Source organism: Adiantum capillus-veneris, chromosome 7, assembly GCF_014529385.1.
Source record: "Adiantum capillus-veneris isolate H3 chromosome 7, ASM1452938v2, whole genome shotgun sequence".
Lineage (NCBI taxonomy): Eukaryota > Viridiplantae > Streptophyta > Polypodiopsida > Polypodiales > Pteridaceae > Adiantum > Adiantum capillus-veneris.
The window spans coordinates 70,815,629-70,832,582 of record NC_140937.1 but is presented as its reverse complement, the minus strand read 5'-3'; the positions used below and the strand labels follow the sequence as shown (position 1 = coordinate 70,832,582).

Sequence of the window (16,954 nt, the reverse complement as noted above, 5' to 3'; positions counted from 1 at the left end):
GCATACATCTCAATAACGGTAGTGCCGAGCACAAGTCTACCAGCATACCCCGCTATCAATGCATTGCAAGAGATGACATTCCGGACAAGATGCTCCTTGAGAAATTATTGCTCTATTAACTATACCATATTTGGCATGAGTACTCAGGAGTCAGCATACGGTATACATATCAACTGGGGTAGTCCAATATCAACTTCCCACAATTTGTCTGAAGCTGATAACACCCAGGAAGCAACATCTTCTCTTCTCTGAGTTTCCTCCTATGGACGCACATCACGACAACGTGCGACCAAATCATTTTCTGAGCTTGGTAATCATTCTCCATGCTCTTGTGGTGCCCATCCAACGGCTGCAACTAAGGATTCTGGCATAGAAATGGCAGTAAACGGAGGGCTGAGATCTGCAGCCCCTCGACCTTGAACTTTGACGGTGTAGGGAATGGTCATCCACTGACCAATCCTTGAAAGAAAGGGCGATCACATGGTGACCGGCGGATAAGCCACGGTGGGAGTGCTTTCTGAAGGGAATGGTCAGTGGATGACCATTCCCGGCCGTCAAATGTCCAGGGGAGGGGGGCCATGCAGCTTGCACAGACGACACAGTTGCTCAGGCTCAGATGCAATGATTGGCTGCATGGAGTCAATTTTCCGTGTGCTGACATGGTGAACCTTGTTAATATTCTGATTGTTGACGTGTGTCCAAATCATTTGCAAAGCTTGGTGATCATTCTCCATGCTGATGTGGCACCCATCCAAGGGCAACTGAGGATTCTGGCTAGAAATGGCAGTAAACGGAGGGCTGAGATCTGCAGCGCCCCCCCCCCCCCCCCCAGACCCTGAACTTTGACAGTATTGGAATGCAACACTATTTTTCTCCAGAGTTGTGACTATTTTGTTTGACAGGGGTGTCATACGAACGCAGCTTCATGGCCCTCACATTCCTCAGCTTTTTTGTACTTATTTGAGAACATGTAGCCTGCAACACGATGAACAATCAAGTACAAATATATAATCTCCAAGCAGCTGACCCTCTAATATGTCCAGGTATTTGAGTGAATCCGTGACCCATGGAAATCAATTGTCGGCTGATGCTTCTCTTACCCCCAGGGCCCAAAGACACTCCAGTAGCAGGGCCAGAAATCTGTGGGCTGTTTTGTCTCCAGATGTGATCACTTTACTTGCAACTTGAACACATGGCTTTACACAAGACAGTGATGTGGGTAAACAATCTTCAAAAGGCTTTTGGAAAGTGCAGTGTTTCACCAAACCACAGAAATGCTTTATGAGCTTTCCATCCAGAATGTCATCTCTTGGAATGCGTTTGGTTGCAGGATATGTTGCATGCTACCAACACCGTTGTGGAGTGTAATCTTGCCAAAACACTTGGCCCTGCTACTAAGAGAACATATAGAAACTCAGTACGCATATCTTTGTATTGATGCATGCTTGCTTGCTTGTGTGTGTATGTGTGCGTGTGGTTTGGGTGTGAGGGAGCATATATTGGTACCTAGTTCTACACCCACTATTTGGCATTGCCGATGATGTTAGTGGGGATGTCGTAGTTTTTAGTCAATAGTATGCATGATTGAGCTAACTGTTATATTGTCTTGTGGGTGTCTATCGTGAGTCTATACTTTGCACTTTCCGTGAAGGGTGAATTTGGGCTTATCTTGGATTCATCTTGGTATATTTAAAGAACACTCATGCTAACTGTAGTTGCATGACGAGAAAATCCCAGACTGCAGATTGGAAGCCATGCTTGATAATGGGCTGTTGATTCAGAGATGGCTATTAGAGTGCGGTTAGTAAAGCGCTATTAAAGCCATTCAAATGTAAATACACCCTGACCCATAAGACTCTTTACTGTGAGCACTGCCATCGTGTTGCGGATGAAGCCAATGGCAATGTAATAGAAAGAAAACATGCTAAAGAATTCAAGACGGTGACCTAGGCAATAAGATATAACATGTTCAGCCTTTCTACCACCAACCCATTTCCCCTTTATCCCCAAACGTGACTTGCTGGAGCCCTTTACTTTTATTCTATTTCTAGCATCCCTACCCCTTTTACCTCATATAGCCTATCCAAATGGTGCTACTTCTAATGTGGGGCGTGGTTGAGAGTCGAGACATCCCCTACCTAAATTGTAGAGTCACTACAGGTTACTCCCAAAGTTTTTGTTACCTCCCCCACTTAAAATACCTTCATTTTCATATCACAAAACTCCTCCTTTAAAAAGCAATGTAGTACATTCCGTTAAAGAAGGTGGTGTGAGTATGTGAGTGTGCAGTTACGCTTGAGATATACCTATATTTGCTATAACCGTGTTTTCTCTGCATTCGCTTTGGATTCTAGCCTTCAGCCTCCTGTGTGGCTGAAAAGATTTGTACTCGCTCCCATCTAATCACCGAGCACAGTGAACGAGTTTCGCCATGTGGGAGGCCATGTTTTCTGAGGGTGTCCTTTCCCAGCCATGCAATTTGAGCGGTCTGTCGTCCTTTGCTTACACTTGAGGAACATTACGTTCGTATAACAATGTTGTCCACTTATTATAATTTTTCTCCCCGACGATGTTAACAAGGGCCCATTAGCTCAGTTGGTTAGAGCGTCGTGCTAATAACGCGAAGGTCGCAGGTTCGAAACCTGCATGGGCCAGTTTCACGTGACAGTTTGGCCGAGTGGTCTAAGGCGCTGGATTTAGGCTCCAGTCCGAAAGGGCGTGGGTTCAAATCCCACAGCTGTCATCAGTGAGGAATCCTTTTACATCCAGGTCCGCTATTTTTTGAAAAAGAGAGAAAGGAACTTAAATCACTCTTGTTAATATGGTTTATTAAAAACTCAATAGGTTGTTTATTTCCAATGGAGGCACCAACATTTTCATATTAGCGAACTGCAACACTTCCTTGTATACAAAATTTGGAGTTCTCATAGAAATTGTTTTAGTGCTATACTGTCTCTCTACTTTTCTACCTTTAATAAGAAATTTGATAGCATTTGAAAATCTGACACATGACATAACCACATATAATGTGATGCCAAATATAATCCCAGATACTAAGTGTTTGCCCTTGTGCTTTCTTGATTGTCATTCCAAAGGCAAGCTTTATAGAGAATTGCTTGCACCTCATTTCAAAGGGAAATGCAAAGAGCTTAAAGAAATAAAATCAATCCTTGACATCAACACCATATCTCTCACATTCTTACCAACGATTATTTTTGCTTCTATTACACTCTTGGATATAAATTGCACAATAGCATGATCAAAGCATTATCTTTTAACTTCAATACATGTAATGGAAAGCCACCACCATCTAAGCTATTGAGAAACTCAAGCCTATAAATTCCACCAAATTGGGACGCCGACCACATTGATTGCATCAATGTGCCAAGGATTGTGAAATATTCTCTCCCAATTAGCATATGCAACGCTTTGATGGAATGCCAACTTTCCGCCATCTTCAACAGACTTTTTAAAAATCTTTCATCGCTTCACTGTTTAGAGCTTGTTGGTGTAACTACAACTTTGGATCCAACACAAACGTGGCGCCATGCAATGGCGTATGCATCTGACCCCATTGTTTTATCGCAAGGGTAATAATTGTAGCCTTAATAACTCTTGTTGCCAATCCAGTTCCTTCCTTAAATTTTTGAATGAATTCATACATATACCAATATACTTTGCCAAACACAAATAAATCTTTGTCCACTACAATCCATAAAGGGATGTCACATTCACATCTTCTCCCCATTTCTCTAGAAAACGGGAGAATGGATAAGCTGAGAGCATCAATGGGCACCATCTTGATACTTAGAGTACTTGGCGAGCCATGCTTCCCAGTGTTTGTCAGCAATTATTCCACACAGAGCGGCCTTCACATCTTGCAATGTTGATAACACATAATAAGCTGTTGCAAATCTTGCTGCACAAAAAATTTGCAATGCCTTGTTGGAAGACTTTGTTCAGAATATAGCATACAAAATTGATGCTCACGAATGAACTTCACTATGTGATTTTCATCTAAGAGTGTTTGTTTTACACAGTTCAATTTTCCAATATCTTTCAGAAGTAGATTTAATGTGTGCGCCGCACACGAAACCCATGTGATCTTAGGATATTTGACTTGAGTTTGATGTCTGGTTGCTTTATAGTTATACACATTGTCTATAAAGATAGCTCTAAAATTTTTAGGACCACTAGCTTTTGCTATCACACACTCATAAGTCCTTGACAAAAAACTAGTACTAGTTTTCTCTTTCAAGGGTGTATAAATGGACTCTAGATAGATGGACCCTCTCAAACAAATCAACATTACATTGATCAATAATGGTTTTTTCTGACAATTTGTCTATCCATCAAGTGACATTGTACAACCATATGACGGTACAAAATCTAGCATGGTGCGTTTGAGACTAGACTCACAACTATTTTTCACTTTGCCAACGTATTTCGTGCAATATTTTATTATGATCTGGCATGGTGAACCCTTTTTTGGTAGTGCTTATCAACGAATCTTTAAATGAAATCCCACATGCGACAAACGATTGAGTCCACTTGAGATGTAGCTCAAGCATCCATTGTTTGTCAAACACTTGGTGTAGTGTTTGTGCACCATCACTAGTGACACTTTTGCAGATCCATGTGGAAATGCCGATGTTAATGGAAATTCTTGGGTAGATCCCAACACTCCAGTAGGGTGTATGTTGTTCTGACTCACTTATGGTGAACATTGATTGCCCATTGGTTGCTTCTCTTCATTTTTAAGAGAAGCCTCAACTTCCATGGCCATTGATGGAGACATTCCCTTGGGTGCACCCTATTATTATTATGAATCTCTTACATGATATATACATTAGGGGAAGCTTGAGGTCACGAATTGGCACTGTAAGAAATGGTAGAGAGAGAAAATACTTTTCATTTTTGAAAAAAAAAGAACAATCTCAAAATTGGGTGGAAACCTTTATACTTTTACTGGGTGCACGGGACTTTACTTTTTGGGGCCCATGTAGTGTTGTTTTCAAATCTCTTGGTATTGTGTCCCTTTCCCCAAAATTCTCCCTCCCAATGCAACATTTTTCTCTTTTGGTCCAAATTTCCCTCTCCTCATTTTGTCTTTTCTCTACACTTTTCTTTGCATCTTTCCCTGCACTATATCCGAATCATCATCTGCCCCACATCTCCATGAATCTTGCTAAAAGAGATATCTATCATCTCCATGTTGAGTTGGAAGATAAATGTTCCCCTCTCCGAAAAAGAAATAGGCTTTGTGAAACTCCTCCTTCTGCCATAGAAGCATTGATATTAGAACAAAAAGAAGCACCTTGATCTATGGATAGATGGTAGATTATTTCCCATAGACCCCATCACCAAATGCACCCCACTATTCTTCAATTGTGAGATTTGTAAGAGATGGTATGAAAGGGCTATTAGGCTATACATAAAACCTTACAATAGAGAGGGACATTCTTAAGCTGGAAAACCATTTGCTTCTACACTTCAAGGATTCTCTTAATCATCAGCTTCAAGAAAGCAAGGAGAAGGTAAAGAACCTCAATCATTACTGAATACAGTCAAAACAAAGAAGACAGAACTTGGACTTAGACAAAGACAAAGGAAGTTGAAGAATATTGAGAGTCTCAAGCAAGGAGGTGGAGGTTGTAGCACAAGAATCAAGGCAGTGAGGTAAAATTTCCTTTTAAAAAAAATATGATATTTGTTTTGCAAGTTGGTATCTTTGGGTGCTATAGCCTTTCCTTGTGTTTATTGCAGGTCCTTGGTTTAGCCAGACTGGTCACACAAGGAAACATGAGAGGTGCTTCACAATCATTTTGTGAAGTGATTCCACCTGTTCTTGCTGGCAACCTATTTAATGGAAGAAGATTTAGGGTTGCTAGGCAGAAATGGATCAATGGTTTTTTGCAAATCTCTACTTTGGACAAAGTTGAAATTTACAGGACAGGTTATCTAAAGCTATTCAAGCTCATCAATAGAAACCTGAAGCAATCAAGAGTAAGGGGGTCCTTACTTTCAAAGCCATCAATTGTTTAACAAGCCAGGCTAAGAATGAATTCCAAGGTCATGGAGATGCTTGAAGAGAACTTCCACATCAATGACATATATCCTGGTAAGAAGAAAGACCTCAATTTTAACTCTTTCAACAATCTCTTCTTTGACTTGAGAACTTTGCAGAGGGCTATGATAAAATTCTATGATCTTCAACGTACTGAGGTGAATGGGCAAGCCATTTTTGTCATCAAATTAGATGAGAGTAAAACTGTTGAGGGTAGAAAGCTTGAGAGAGTATCAATAACTCTCATGATTAGATCTCTTCATACCACAGAGGATCCCTAAAATTTTTAGTGTGCAGTCAGAGAATAACATTTGGTCGTTGAGTGCTTTGTTGATAGTGAAGATTTCAAATGTGTTGAATTGGGTATTCCACCACAATAGTATCCCTGCTATAATCAAAGCTCAACAGGCTGGGGAAGAGTTGGATGTTGAGGGCTTTGGTAGGTACAAGGTGGAATGGCACATGTGGGGGGGGGGGGGGGGGGGGACCTAAAGACACTAAAGTGTATGTACAATGTATCAAGGGGTGCCAATGCCAAAATCTCATGTATCTACTGCATGGGTGTTGCAAAGGAGCTGAATCTTGATAATTGGAACAAAGCACCAGATAGACACTCTAAAGATCCAAAATTTCAAGCTGTTTTATATATTCCCCTTTCAAATGTTCACCTCTACACACTACATGCACTCTGTAGAATCATTGAGAAGATTGTGCACCTGTACATAGGGTTTGCATGGAAACGACAACCTTTATCAGCCAGAGAAACTGCCATTAAAAGCATTGAGAGGGTATTTTCTGATATTGGACTTCATGGGGGGAATGTTGTGATTGAGTCAGACCCCAAAAGTTCATCTGGTGGAAAAAATGTCCCTAAAAAACCTTCTATTAGTGGGATGAAGGCCAGCTCATTCTTGGGGTTTTATGGAAAGTTTGGTAGTGGTGCATGTAAAGTCCAGTACAACTAATGGAAGGCTCTACACAATGCTGTGAAGGACCATGGAGTTGATGGAAAAGCTAGAAATGAGAAGGCAGGATTGTGGGAAGCCCTGGATGCAGTCTTTTCTGACTGTGATCAAAGTCATTGGGGAAAGAATGACCTGTCCAACTTTAAGAAAGAGTTGAACAAATTCAAAAAAGCTATGACAAGTGCTTGGAGCTCAAAGCACTTCACACACTACATGGTAATAATTATGAGCTTTGATTCTTTTAATCTGCTTCAATACTTGCATAAATTGCTAAATAGAGTATATATATATATTGTATGCAACACATTATCTACAATCACACTCCATGGTTGTAAAGAAATATGGAAGCTTGTCAATTTGGTCTACTCAAGGTATGGAGAAGTCCCACTATCAAGCAAGAATCAAGTTTTTCAAACACACTAAACATGGTGGAGGAGCTCAAAAAGCCAATAGCTTGCTTGAAGTATTCCAGTGGTTTTACAGACAAGTGTGACACAGAACAAGATCACAAGAGACCAAAAAGTTTTAGACAATTTTGATAATGCTGCAGCTATAGGAAGAGTATTCAAAAAAAGAAGGACACATACAATAGATCATCTGCAAGTGAAAGGTTTTTACAATGGCTTTCCACTAGAGAGTGGCAAGGAAGCAAAAGGGGAGTAATACAAGGATCAGTTCTTGCTGCTTGAGCCAACATCAAGATTTTCATTTTTCCCTCTCCACTTCAAGTACTCCTGCTTCTTGTAGCCCCGCAACTGCATCAAGTCACCAGAAGAAAAGGATATAACTGGCCATTGTGCCAAAGTATGCACTTCTTGAGCCCATAAATCCTGGAGCAAGTCCAAAAACTCTAATGGCCTTTTGCTTCTCAATAAGTATGATCTTGTCCATTCCAACTCTTATTGGATGTGAACCTACCACCCTTGACAGAGCCACTAGTGCAAGTATGGGGAGAGTGGGTGATTGGGAAAGATTCCTGTGGTACATAACTATTGTCTCCTTGTTGAGCTTCCCAATGTAATGGAACAAACTCTAATCCCTCTTTAGATCCAAAGACCTGGAGCCCTTCCCTCTCCCTGGAAACTTGTAAAGATCTACAATATAAATCTATGCAAAAAAACATATCAAATCAGTTAATAGAAATGAAGTTTCAATATCCTAACTAATGTACCATTTTACCTTAGGGTTTTCATTATCTTCAAAAATTTTCTCTTTCCAAAGGTCAATGGAAAAGCTTGGTTTATTTTCTATGCTCTCCCTTGAAACTTCTTTGCCCATGTGCTCAATCTTTTCTGAATTTGTTGGAACTCCTTAGCTGTGGGAAGCCCTTTCTCTTCATAGCTTTGAACAATATCTAGTAAATGCTCCCCAGCATGGGATTCATCAATAAAATTCTCAAATTCTGTATCAAGTAATGATAATGGGCATGGTGTATCGTGGTCCACAAAGCCTTTATCATGCTCTAACCACTCTGCCAAAATAGTAAGGTAGTAGTCCTCTCTTAGATCAAAGAGGTGTTGTATATCCTATAGCAGAAAATAATCCTTATTGTTTAACTTGTAGATGGGCATGATTGTTGTGCAGAGCAAGGGATCAAGCTCTTCCTTTGGAATGTGGATGGGTTCCTCCACCTTGGTGACGTTCCTTGCCTTGAACTCTGCAACCACCATCTCTTTGCTTTCAGGCCTCTCCATTTCCTCTCTGAAATCTTCAGGTGTCTCCTCTACATCTTGAACATTCACAGCTGTTGTATTTTGTAGAGATTTGGACTCTCCTTCCTTTGATAAAATATGAGTCAAAAAGAGAAAAAAGTTAATATGTTTAACCACAAGCTTGCATCCATGTCACTGACAGGGGTTTAGGACCTTCTTCCAACCATCTTGGAGTAATGCCAACTTTTTTGAGCCTGTGCTTGGTGTTAAGTTGCTTGCTTTAAAAATATCATTGAAGTGCACAAAGATGTCTTGTGCTCACTAGTAAGGTCAACAAAAACCTTCTAATAGTCAATAATGTCATTGATGAAGCCTTGCAAAAAATCCTTCAAATTTAAAGGCACATTGAACATTTCTTTCACATAGGAAAACTTGGACAATTGCTTCACTTGGTATAGAAAGTCCATCAACCTATCATCATATATTTCTTCAACTTCTTCAATATCAAGACCCTCCAAAATTTTCCTTGAAGCATTTTCTGCAGAAGATGCCTTTTTGCAGAAGACGCAAAAAAAACATTAATAGATAACATATCTAAAAAAAGGGTTGACAATATTGACTCGCACAATATCATGATGATATGTCATCTCTGTGCAAAAATAGAGTAACCGAAGTCTGCCCCGATTGCTCTATTTTTGCATAGAGGCAACACAACATGTTTCATAGCTATAACTTTGATAGACACCATATCTTGTCCTCTCTATGAAAAATAGAGCACTCGGACGTATGCATGAGTGCCCTATTTTTGCATAGAGGCAAACCAACACCTTGGACATTTCATATATCATGTCTTCAACTAAAAACATTTCATATATCTTGTAGTGTCGCTTCTATGCAAAAATGGAGCACTCAGATAGACATCCGGGTGCCCTAATTTTTCTTAGAGACGAGACAACATTTTGATCTATATATATTTCTATGCAAAAATTGAGTACCCGGATAGCCATCCGGGTACTCTATTTTTGCATAGGAATGACATGAAGATGAAAAAATATATTTTTTAAAATTCTTATCTAAAATACATACCATTGTGCTTCCTTAGGAACATATTGAGACCTTAAGCGCCATTGTGATAACCTTGGGTTTGCTATGCCTGTCGAGTCCATGAGTTCACACTTGGAGGCATTGGTTTAACCTTAGCAGTGTTTCTTCTCTTCCCATCTTCTGCTAAAGGCTTTGAGTAAATTCACCATACCTAAATCTTACATTCCCTTTCTCACTACAATTAATGCACAAGATCTTTGTAAAGATTGCATGTAGTGTGATGAAGAGAGCATTGAACCATTTTCAATTGAATGGGTTCCCTTTATTTTGCAAGAATTTTGAGAAGCTTGCACAAAATCTAGCCAATTAGCAACTCTTTGAAGTTGTTAACTCCTCCAAGACTACCACCTATCGTTAGCTTTCACTACCGGCACAATGGGCATTTTGATGTGCTAAAAAGTTGCCACCACCATTGCCAAGCACCACCTTGTCGGCTACAACCACCATTGTTGACAAGGGCGTTATGCACCCTTGGTGTTAGTCTCTTTGATAAGATAGTCGAAGAGCATCCATCTTTTGCAGTAGCGTTTTGATATGCTGCCGTTTGCACAAGCCTAGGGATGATGGAGTTTTGAGATGCAATCGACAGAGGTGCTATTTTTGAAATGCAATGGAGCGTGAGACTGATTTTCCCCCATGCTACTACGCCTATGCTATGCTCCACAACAATGATGTTTTGATATATGCTATCCACAATCATATGGCCACAATCATATGGATGCTCTGGTACCACTGTTATGGAGGGTGCCACTGAGGAGCCATGGAAGCTGGAGGGTGTGCAACAAATATCAATGTGTGTGTGTGTGTGTGTGTTGGAGAGAGAGAGAGAGAGAGAGAGAGAGAGAGAGAGAGAGAGAGAGAGAGAGAGAGAGAGAGAGAGAGAGAGAGAGATTTTTGATGAGCTATAGAGAACAAAAGAACCACACTATTATTATGATGAACCTCTTACATGATATATATAACTAGAGTAACCACTAGTTTAACATTCAAACTCCACAAAAAGAATGGTATATAATTGCACGCCACAAGAGTAGTTTCCATATGGTTAGACACAATGAGCAGAACAGGGCTTGAAACCCAACAATTTTGAATGTTTCCATGGCCAAACTCTCAAGCTCTTACAAATTCAGAATAAGCTACATGTAAAAGTGCTCAAAAGAACTCTCCCCAAAGACCACCACATTATTTCCCTTGTCATCCCCCTTTTACATCTCTTGCCCTACTTTCACATTTGGTGTTCGATCATTTTATGCTTAAGCCAAATACCTTGGGGTCCACCCTATGCTCTACTTCTATTCCTCCTTTTTGGATATTGGCTTGTGTCCTCACAAGAAGCTAGGTTAACACCATCAGAGCGTGTCTAGATCCTAATTTGTATGAGAATGCTGCTCGAGCTCTCGTGAACCCCATGGATTGGACCACATATGTGACATTGTCTAGAGTTCTGATTTGTTGTCCTTTCGTGTCTGGGTGTCTCTCTAAAGATCACGTGTTCTGAACCTCTAGTCATTTGAAGAAGTGTATGAAGTGCTAATAGTTTGAAGTACATACCTTTGGACCTCAGACCTCCGAGCATTTTGTCTTTTGATAGTCTAAAGTTTAGACCTTTTGGAGGTTCTACAATTTATAAGCTTGTGTCTTTGGATACTTTGAAGTTCAAGTCCACATATTGTGTGATGAGCTGGCTTCCAATTTCTAAAAATCATGGGGTAGCCAACTGATGTGAAACCATCTAAAGCTCCATCCTCTGATGAAGTCTTGTCCTTTGTACAATTGGTTTCCATATGATGCTTTAAAAGTTGATCCTTTGGTGATCTAAGATTTGACTACCTAAAATTTGACCATCTGAAATTTGATCAGCTAGAATTTGACAATCTAAAACTTGATCACTTGAAATTTGATCAACTAAAATCTCAAACCATCTAAAATTTGATCCTTTGCAATCTGGTCCCCCTTGCCCCTTGGTGTTTGACCAGCTTGCCAATGTGAACTAGATGTCTAAGGTTGAATTAAGTGCTGATGTGATGTGATTACTAATGTTGACTACATTGGTGATTTTGAACAAAATTTTTGGACATTTACTGTAGTCTTGAAGGTTTTGGATTCCATAGCTACAACATTGGATTCCCTTGTAGGAGATATATCTTTACCATCCACTTCAACTGCTTGTGATTAGAAGAGAGTAAGGTAGATGCCATAGTCTAAGATCCTCTTTAGAGAAGTGGACATGCGCACCTCGTGGCACAACTCCCTCCAAAGGCAAAGTTAGGGAAAAAAATACTCGGGTCCCATATAGTATGTTCATCGTGCTTTCCTTTGAGCACACATAGAGAAGTTGAATTTTAGTGTTGTATAGAGGTCCTGTTATGCTAATATTGAACATTACATATCTAGTTTTCATTGATAAGAGTGTTTTCACATTGCTCTATAATGAAGTATAATGCTTTTGCATGAATTTCAGTGTCGTATAGAGGTCTTGTTATGTTGATATTGAACATTACATATCTAGTTTGCATTGGTAAGAGTGTTTTCACATTTCTCTATAATGAAGTATAATGGTTTTGCAAGAAGTAACTTCATGCGTTGAATAGTGAACATTGTCATGCCATAAGTATGAATGCTATCATTCATATTTAAAGGCAAAAAATGACATAACATTGAGGCCTGACGTCATTTGGCACCCCTTGGTCACAAGCACATAAGCTCACCCTACTCCATTGTTTTTTTAATATTACCAATTTACTAGTGACAAGTACATCCCCCTCCTCATGGATCATTATTCACTACACTCTGATGAGTGCCTCTGTTTCCTTGGGAACTGGGGGGCAAATAGCCCATATATGCATTGTTTTGTGGTCACATTTGTCTATAGATTCTCTATATCTTTCAGAGGTATTCCATATGAATTTTGCATTCATGTATGACATTTGTGGTTAGTTTTTGATATTTTGAGTCTCTGATGTACATGCGTATAGCCTAGTTGGCTTAGTACGTACACAAATTCATAGGTTTCTTGCTGGACATATACAAGGTTTTTGCACGTACTTTTGGTGGTGACTTTTGCAGCAATTTCACTATGGATGACACACATTTTCTATGAGCACTTAGAGTGCTAGTAGTGAGCTATTTTGAGACCTATATCCTTGTAGGCATTGCTGTCTACTACTTGCATCTCACATGGAACCTATTTGAACACGTACACTACATATCACAGTAGATACATGCTCTTGGAGACATTAAGCTAGTTTTTCATAATGGCACTAAGTTCATACTCAAGAATGTTAAGACATGTCCCCAAGGTAGCAAAGATTTCAATATTTGCTGGTCAACTTGAAACTTGGGTTACACAACAACCTTTGGGAATGGTTCATGGATGATAAGAAGGGGAAATCTGAAAAGCTAAGGGGGGATTGATAAGCATATCTTTCATATTCATATACTTAATTATTACACTAATTACTCAATGCGTGTGTGTGTGTATGAGTGAGAGAGAGAGAGAGAGAGAGAGAGAGAGAGAGAGTTAACACTTACGAACACCCTATCACCTTTGACGGATGCCTTATCACTTTATTTGAGTCATGTACCGTGCTTGCCAGTCCTATGGGGAGGTAGGTGATCTTCGATGAGAGGCACACCACTTATCTCATTTTTATGGCTATTGTGGGTGTCCATGTGTGAATGGGTTAGATTCATATAAAAATTCCATTTTGACCTAAAATCCTCATTCTTGAGGTGCATGCTAAAGAAGCGCTCTTGCTCTACCTCTACCTTCTTATCCATTGTGTGCTCACGAGTGTGTGTGTGTGTGTGTGTGTAGGGGGGGGGGAGGGAGAGAGAGAGAGAGAGAGAGAGAGAGAGAGAGAGAGAGAGAGAGAGAGAGAGAGAGAGAGTTAACACTTACGAACACCCTATCACCTTTGACGGATGCCTTATCACTTTATTTGAGTCATGTACCGTGCTTGCTCGTCCTATGGGGAGGTAGGTGATCTTCGATGAGAGGCACACCACTTATCTCATTTTTATGGCTATTGTGGGTGTCCATGTGTGAATGGGTTAGATTCATATAAAAGGTCCATTTTGACCTAAAATCCTCATTCTTGAGGTGCATGCTAAAGAAGCGCTCTTGCTCTACCTCTACCTTCGTATCCATTGTGCTCACGAGTGTGTGTGTGTGTGTGTAGGGGGGGAGAGAGAGAGAGAGAGAGAGAGAGAGAGAGAGAGAGAGAGAGAGAGAGAGAGAGAGCATTGCACCTCATTGGCGATGGCGAGCTGGTTGAGTGTGGGAGCAGTGGCTCCCTCTTCTTTGCGGCATGGAATCCTTCACGACGACAAGCATAGAGCGGTGGGTGACACACCATTGCCCCCTTTGAGCTTACTAGGATAGTTTGGTTGTGTGATTGAAGCCATTCGTGGCTCACACACAATGTTTGGCAAGTCCCCAACCTTTGACACGTGTGGTAGAAGCGCACATTTTTGGCGCCGTTGTCGGCAATTGCCTTGCATCAAGCTCGAGGATCACTCAATGCTACCTCGTGAAGCCATTCATTTTTGTCCTTTTTATTTTTTTTGAGTTTTATTAGATCTATTTAAGCTCTGTAATGTGCAGGTTTGAGCATGTCTGTTAGTGTCAGTAGCTCTATAATGTGCAGGTTTTTTGCAGTTGGCAGTGTTGAGCATGTTGTTAGTTCTATTAGTGTTGCAGTGTGTAGATAATTCTGTTAGTTGTAGCTAGTTAAAGCCGTTTTTTTTGGAATTTCCATAGGGTGCTACCTCATTCTATCAAAATCACTCAAATATTGTGGCTATCCTCACCCTTTTACTGTACATATGCGTGTGTGCGTTAGGGGACTTTTTTCATATCTCCTTAAAACTCTTAGCTAGCTAGTCATTTGGCTAGTTCAACCAAAAAAATAAATAAAAACAGAAAACAAAAAATATATTATGACCCATTTGTGTGTAAAAATTCATTGTATATAGGGCCTAAATATAGGAATTTTTAGTATAATTGATATTTCTACCTAGGTGTACGTTATTTGCCTAAGTATGTTATACTCACATTACCACTTTTTTCTTACGAGTGTACATACTCTTTATTATATAAACAAATATTTTCATGCAAGCCTCTGTAAATCTTGGTGTGAACCACTCCAAAAAAAAATCACAAAAATATGTGTCACGCAGTCATTCACTTTTACTAAATCACCATTGTTCTACATGCATTCTTCTTTACTTCTTGTAAATAGTTCTAAATCAATAAAACAAATGAGGGCTCCATCATTTGATTCCCTATATTTTCATATATTGATTTTTTACATTTTATATTTATATACAACTGACATTATTCTAGATTCCACAAATTCTTTATATACTAACTTGTTATTTCCCATCATATTCATATATCATATTTGTGAATAATCTTAATCCATGCATATTTTCAACCCTCAAGAATCTATTAGGCCATGCTCTCACGAAAGGAGGGGCTCATTCTTGGAGAAAATTCAACAAAAGGGGGGCCACTGAAGACTTTTCTAAGAGGAAAAACATGCATTTTGGTGGGATTTTTGGTGTCTACCTCCACTCCGAATTTGAGTATGTGTCCAAAATAAAAAATTTAGCTCACAAGCTGAATAATCACCTCAAATTTGTTCATAATTTGTGGCACTGCACTGGTGAGATATGATATTTTTGCTGGGTCCCAGTCTGCCCAATTCTTCTCACAAGTCACCGTAGTCTTCTCTCACTTCCCTTCACACTTTCACACTTTCTCTCTCTCTCTCTCTCTCACACACACACACACACACACACACACACACACACACACACACACACACACACACACACACACACACACATTCATTCCTCTCTATCCCTCACTCAAATCTGCACCTCCCATGGTTTCTCTCACCCTCTTCACCATTAACCTACCCTCTTACTTTCATAGCTCTCATATGAGTTCTACACGTACATACACCATCTCTATGCCTCTCTCTCTCTATTAGCTCTAAATCACAAAACCTTTTACCTCTTCTCTATATACATAAAATTCAGCATGTAAAACCTTGATTAATCTTTGTAAACTAAGGGATTTTCATCAATCAACATCATCACTTTCATCATGGGGTTCAACCTTTGCAGCAACGACGTAAGAAGAGAGGATCGACATTCATTTTTGAGAACCTACACAAGTAAGCTCAAAATTTTTTCAAAGCTTCACCATCACAAAGATTCCCTCACTTCATGCACGCATCTTCCTTCAACCATCCACCTCATTCTACCCATTGTAATATATCATTAATGTTTTAGTGATTGCTAACACTAACCACTAACCTACTAACACAAAATCGCCATTGACCTAACCATACAAGGCACCTCACCTCAAGACATATGCATAGTAAAACTCTCTCTCTCTCTCTCTCTCTCTCTCTTTCCTTCCTTAAAACTCTACTTTCACCTTATCTACCATCAATAATGCTCTCCTTTGAGCCCACATCCATGACTCAAACAGACAAAGAAGGCCCAAAATGTTTTGATATTCATTTTTAATTCTACTCTTGATTTGATTAGTGTGTAAATAAGATTATCAATAACTTTAATGAGGGGTCTCCAACCTATAAATAGTCCCCTCTCCTTCTTGTAAATCATCTCCCAAAATCTCACAAGCACCCCAATGCTCTATACGCAAGGAGAGATTTAGGTGTAGTCATCATCTTGTGAGCTTCACAATTTGTGTGAGAGAAGAGTTGATGCTACACATTGCAAAGTGAGAGAGTATGAGTGCCCTATCTCAAAACACAATTCTACATGCTCTTCCACTATCAAAAATTGAGGTTTTGGTGCTTCAAAGGCGTGTCTTGGTTCTAAAATCATCGTCCTTTTACTTCTGCCGCGTGGTTTGGGGAATACATGGTGACTAGTATCTTTTAGGCTCCATCATTTGAGCTTGTTTGAGAAAGTGGTTAGTGTGTTTTCGTTGCCAAGTTTCTTGTTCATTGTAAGAGGGTTTTGTGGTGAGAGGTTTCCCACACCCTAAGACAGTGTGTGTGCGCTAGCAATGTTACCATTCACTAATTGTTGGTTTAGTTTATGCAAGCTCCGTGATAGTGTGATAATATACAACCTTATCTTGCAAGTTGCCAATCAAGTATTTGCACAAACTCCATTGCTCT

At 39.8% G+C, this 16,954-nt stretch overlaps 2 non-coding genes across 2 annotated transcripts; both read left to right on the top strand.

Annotated features, from left to right (window-relative positions):
• The first annotated feature begins 2,580 nt into the window (after window positions 1–2,580).
• TRNAI-AAU (transfer RNA isoleucine (anticodon AAU)) lies at window positions 2,581–2,654 on the top strand. The gene has a single exon. It is a non-coding gene; the product is annotated as a tRNA-Ile (tRNA).
• A 9-nt stretch (window positions 2,655–2,663) lies between these two features.
• On the top strand, window positions 2,664–2,743 carry TRNAL-UAG (transfer RNA leucine (anticodon UAG)). Its single transcript has one exon. It is a non-coding gene; the product is annotated as a tRNA-Leu (tRNA).
• Window positions 2,744–16,954: the final 14,211 nt, after the last annotated feature.